Below are 6,071 nucleotides of genomic sequence, written 5' to 3'. Positions count from 1 at the left end.
AGAAACAGTAAGGGATCTACGATAAAGGAGACAATAGGCAACGCGTCATAGAGGTTTAACCAAACCATAAATTTGATTTTTTTCAGGAATTCTGAGTTACTAGACCCATAACCAATTCTCATTCTTCTGCCAGTCAAATTTTTTCCCAGCAACCCAATTATAACTGCTCATAGAGGTATAGAAATTTGAATTGTCCCAAATCCATTGAGGTTCAAGTCCTTTCTGGATATCAGGATTAAATATATTCAATTCCACTTTAATAGTCTCAGGAATTATGGTATAGCAAATAGCAAACATCAAAATTTCAATGTTCATCTTTTCAAACATCCTTTATCCTAAAATCTGTATCTGCAATATGGACAAAAGGGAGCTCCACTGCTAAAGGTCTTTGCGGCCTCCAATTGTCAAACCAGAAAAATTGATCCATCTGACCACTACAGCAATTATAGCCATTCCGAATTCACCTTCCATCTCTCTGAATACTGCGCCAAACAACATAGGAGTTTGTGTCATAGAAAGTATTTCAAAGTGAGTTGGTAGACTGATATTTAGACATCATAATTTGAACCCATATCTAATCAGGACAATTCGAAAGATGCCAGATCAACTTTTCAAGGAGAGCAACATTCACACATCAGGAACCTCTAACCCCTTACACACTAAACTTCTTAGGCATCACAATGGTTTTCCAATTGACGAGACTAAGAACATTCCCATTAGTATTACCTTTTTATAAAAATTATCCCATCATAAAGTTGATTTTACTACAAACATAATCGGGAAAATACATCACCTGCATATGATAAACAGGAATAGAGGTCACTGCTGATTTTATAAGACAAAGTCTTCCAGCCTTGTTGAGAAGCTTTCCTTTCTATTCTGCCAACCAAGATTGAATCTTGTCCAAAACATTATGAAATCAGCTCTATTGGCCCTCTTGTGATTTAGATTAATGCCTAAATATTTTTCTAAATCTTGAGTGAATCTAATAGAGCAGATACTGGTGAACATCTCCCGACGCTTATTGACTCTTAGAGCAAAGGGCCTTCAACTTTTTAGCATTCACCTTTAAATCAGACATCTTACTGAACATATTAAACACATCTATAGACTTAAGTCTTAGACACCTTGAAGAAAAGAAGAAGATCATCAATGAACATTAAATGAGATATGTGAGGCCCACCTCTAGAAACAACAACACGATCCTAAATCCCATTCAAGACATGTTTATTAATAAAGCAAGCTAGTCGCTCAATGCAGGCAACAAAGAGATACGAAGATATTGGATCACCTTGCCTCAGACCTCTCCTAGGGGTGAAGTTCTCTAATTTTGATCCATTCCAAAGAATAGAAAGGGACGACGATCTCACACATAATATAATAAGACAAACTGAGGAATGAAAAAAATCAAATCCATACAGAGAATGCTCCAAGAACCTCCAATCCACTCTATCATAGGTTTTCTTCATATCAATCTTGAAAGTAAGGATTCTTTTTTTTTAACTTTATCCACTTCATAAAATGCAAAACCTCTTGAGTTACAATAATTTTGTCAATAGTACCTCTTTCTGAAATGAACTCGTCTTTCATAACAATGCATAAAAATTAAAAAGTAGTTTAAACACATGAATTATTAGTAAAAAAAGGATGAAGGTGGTTAACCAATACATTAGTGATCACTTTGTATACCACATTATATAAACTAATGGGTCGAAACTATTTTAGATTGGTGAGAGAGCTAGCCTTGAGGATTTGTCATTTCACAACTAGAAAATGGATTAATACAGACAGATTTACAGACGGATTTAGTCTTTATTACATACGATTTTTGGTTACCGACGAAATTACCGACGGATTTTGTCCCTCTGTAAAAGCCCCGTCGGAAATTATTTACCGACGGATTTTTTTTCCGTCGAAAAATTACAGACGGATTTTTAACAGTTACCAACGGATTTTCCCTCTGTAAATTTTCTATCCATTTCCCAAAGGCGACGGACTTTTCGACGGATTTTTCGTCTGTAATTACAGACGGATTTTTCGACGGATTTTCCGTCTGTAATTACAGACGAATTTTCAGACAGATTTTCTGTCTGTAATTACAGACGGATTTTCCGACGGATTTTCCGACTGTAATTACAGACGGATTTTCCGACAGATTTTTCGTCTATAATTTGAACCTTGAAAAATCACCTCACACTAAGATTACAGACAGAAAATCCGTCGGTAAAGTAAAATAGAAATTTTTTTTAAATTTTTCCATTGCAAAATGAATACTTTAGGTTTATTTTTTAAATTTCCTCCATCAAACACACTGTAAATTGAAAAAAAAAAGACCAAAAATTATATAGATAAACATAATGTTCATTACATAATACCTATAAAATTGGATGTTATTTTTCAACATCATTGCCCAATATATGACTATCATAAAAAGGTACCCAAAAAAATAAACTATTGACAGAACTATAACTATTTACATTACTCATTGACACTACTAGTTCCTTCATTTTCAACAATTTAAACAAACAAGATTTTATATTGATCCTATTCCTTTTAAATTGCATGATGGTGACTTGCTCAGAGCCATTGACAAATACACCTCCTCGACAAATAAACCATTAGACAAAAACGCTCCTTTCGATCAGTCAGCAGGAGTATACCCTTAGAGGCTGGACCAACTTGACCTGGAGCGTAATAATGCCAACGAAAGAGTTCAACATCTCTTCCTAAATGATCGTTTTTGCGGACTACCTGAAAGCGTTTTGGGATACACAATTTAGCTAGTATATATTGAATCATTTTGGTGCATCTGTCAAGTAAGGCAAGACAAGTCCAAAAGAGCAATCAAAAGCTCAATAAAGCAGCAAGGCAAATCTAAAAGAGCAAAAATAAAAAAGTACACCTGAATCACATGCTAAATTGGACTCCCGGCTTTTTTCAGCACTCCTAACTGTAAGCATGTTACTGTAATTTTCAATAACTGACATTGATTAATGATTGTGAAATTCTTTTTTTTATGTTTTTTTTACTTGCTCAAAGTGAATAGGGCATTTCCTTATGTGTCAATCAATGAATTCCTTGAAATCCTTTTAAAGAACCTATTACCTGAATGGCTTGCATGCTTTGTGCATCTGAAAAGTCAATTCCATCTCGATTGATAAACCTAATTGAATTCAAAGTTTTCAGTCGCTTAATCAAGTACTTTACGAAGGCCAGGTATCACATAGAGATGACACTAAGTCTATTGAATCAGGTCCAAAACTAGACTGCATTACACCTATGTAAAAGCAAGTAATAAGGAAAATGCCAAAATGCATATAGCCATCTATCTACATTTTCGTCTTTCATTTTACAACCTTTCCTCCACAAGCTAGATGTCAGCTTCAGTCCACCTAGTCATTTATAACAGTACAACTAAAGGATCTTACAAGTATTTTCTAACATATTTGAATTGTTTTCTTAACATCCAACAGAGAATATAAGCAAGCAATCATACAAGTAGCAACAGATGACTAGGTTCTAGTTCTTTAATTTTTCAAGTTTAGACTGAAGATTATTATTTACTACAATTCATAATCCAATTACTGGTTAGTAGTGATTGCACTGGAGTAATACTTTTCAGCCAGAAAGTCAAACTTACAGACTAGACAATAAACAGAATTATCAGATAAATTTCTACAATCACAATATCACGTATGTTCTCACTTGCAGTATTGCAAAATAACAAAATAACGTTCTCGGTTCCTTACCAAATCCCCTTCCAGATTTAGAACCACATATGTCGCACTGCCATGCATCCTTTTGGGGGAAATTAAAAAACCCATGTCAGATTATGTATATGTCAAAAGTAAAAATAAATTAAAAGGGCAGAGCATGGTGCAGACAAAAAATAGTAATCCAAGTAAATTCAATTTTCAGACATTGAAATAATTAATAGAAAATTTAAATAACAAGCGAAGTGACTTGCCATAGATGCCTAAGGGAAAACACCAAGTGCATGATGCCCAACATTATTATACAAAGACAAGCACCACCGTTCCTTTGCTCGAAGAGAGTAATACTCGGCCACAAATTTTCTCCAATAGGCCACAAATTCACTGGAACGAGACAAAAAAAAAAAGAAGGAATCTTTATCAATTAGAGATCATGGAAGTAAAACAAGAATGCGAGATGAGACTGATTTATTTATTTATTTTGAAGGTTGTGAAGAACACACCATTTTCCATCATGGATTGCAACTGCTTGATTGCATCCTGATTGCAAATACCCATCTTCAACTGAAACAAAGACAAATCTGCAACTGGGTTCTTGAAAAGTGTGACCTTTAACACTAGCACAGAAACCTTGTATAGAGTATAAACATTCTGAAGAAGACTGTGGGGAGCCAAAAAACCAAAATCATAATAAGAACAACTGTCTTACCATATGGGGTAGTTTGTAAAAGCATGCATCTCATAGTTGTTTTGCTTTAAGGAAAGAAGCAAATGTTCAATTCCTTCAATGTATGAATATCCACTTGTCATGCAAGTTTTAAGGCCTGTGATGGAAACACACATGAAACTAAAATATCGACAATCTGGAATTGATCTGAAATGACTTGATCTGGAAGAACTGTAGCGCACCAACTATTGCAGATCTCAATATCTCAATATCTCAACAAATTTGTAGAAACTTATCAGTAATTTTAAGTTAATTAAGAACAGATCTCGATATCTCAACAAATTAAAAAATGAATGAAGTTAATTAGTATTATTTTTATTTTTCTGTGAAATTAGCAGCAGCAACAGGGAAGGGATAGGGCTAGGGCTAGGGATAATGAAATCAGAATAGAATCACAATGGAAGGGGTTAGGGATATGAACGAGAAGGAGGCGGAGGCCTACCTGAACTAACGGCGACGAGAAGAGATGATGACAAACCTCCGGCGAGGAGAGAAGAAGCAGCGACGAGAGCAGCGCAGAAGGAGCTCGTAAGACAAGAGCACGACGGAGAGAGGTCGTACGACGATGGCAACGAAGGGAGCAAACACGATGAGGGCGACGGAGGGAGCTCATGCGATGCGAGCCGCGGCGGCGGTGACAGCGGAGGACGTCACATCTTCAACGGAGAGAGAAGGCAGGGAGCAAGGAAAACGTGAAAAATTGAAATGAACCTGGGAGTTTCGGGAACCTGGGAGTTGGAGGACTACAGCGTTCAAAAACTAGGCATGAATGGCGAGTGAATGGAGTTAATCTTCAACTAGGGTTTTCAATATTTCCGACGGATTTCATTTAAATTACAGACGGATTTTTCGTCTGTAATAATTTAATAAAATGCACGTTTTGTCTATTTAATTACAGACGGAAAATCCGTCTGTAACCATTTCACAGAAAAAAAATTAATTTTTCCGACGGAATTATAGACGGATTCTCTTTTCCGTCTGTAATTTATGCTAATCTATTTTTTTTGTTTTCTGACAAAAAAATCCTTCTGAAATTTCGTCTGTATTTCAGTGGGATAAAATCCGTCGGAAATATCCGTCTGTAATAACTAATTTTCTAGTAGTGTTTAGTATTTAGGATATAGATTTGTGTTATCAAAGTTTATTTTCTAAGTTTAAAGTAATATTAGTATATATCATATTTATAATATTATCAATTAATTCACACGTACAAATTTAAGATTTGGAATTTAAAATTAAAGATTTACTATTAAGTGTTTAGGGTATATATTTTGTTTTATAAAATTTAATTTATAAAGTTTAAAGTAATATCAATATTTATTATTTATAATGTATCATGTTAAAACACCATATAATTATTAATTTTTAAATAACTATAGTATCATATTTGTGGTAAAATTAAAACTTTAGTGTTTGGAATGCAGATTTAAGGGGTTTTTTTAATATTTAACAAATTCATCATGATTTTAGTTAATTTTGAACTATTTCTTTTTTAATTTACAGAAAGTGCATAATTTAGTATAACAATTAAAATTTTAATTTTTATTGCATAGATTTTCTTTATAAACGCTTTTGTTATATCAAATAAATTGATATTGCTTATATTTTTTAAATTATATTTCTTTTTTTTT

The 6,071-nt window shown here is 33.9% G+C and overlaps 1 long non-coding RNA gene across 3 annotated transcripts; it reads right to left on the bottom strand.

Moving 5' to 3' along the window:
* Window positions 2,434-4,612, bottom strand: LOC110263503. 3 transcript variants are annotated; one of them, XR_002349280.1, is made up of 3 exons: window positions 4,423-4,612; window positions 2,903-4,343; window positions 2,434-2,751 (listed from the first exon to the last, which is right to left on the bottom strand). It is a non-coding gene; the product is annotated as an uncharacterized LOC110263503 (long non-coding RNA). The 3 variants fall into 3 exon arrangements; XR_002349279.1 differs by having other exon boundaries at window positions 2,434-4,343; XR_002349281.1 differs by having other exon boundaries at window positions 2,434-4,330.

This window comes from Arachis ipaensis, chromosome B06, assembly GCF_000816755.2.
Source record: "Arachis ipaensis cultivar K30076 chromosome B06, Araip1.1, whole genome shotgun sequence".
In the NCBI taxonomy this organism is placed as follows: domain Eukaryota; kingdom Viridiplantae; phylum Streptophyta; class Magnoliopsida; order Fabales; family Fabaceae; genus Arachis; species Arachis ipaensis.
Note: the sequence above shows the minus strand (reverse complement) of the source record. Positions and strands in the feature narration are given on the sequence as shown.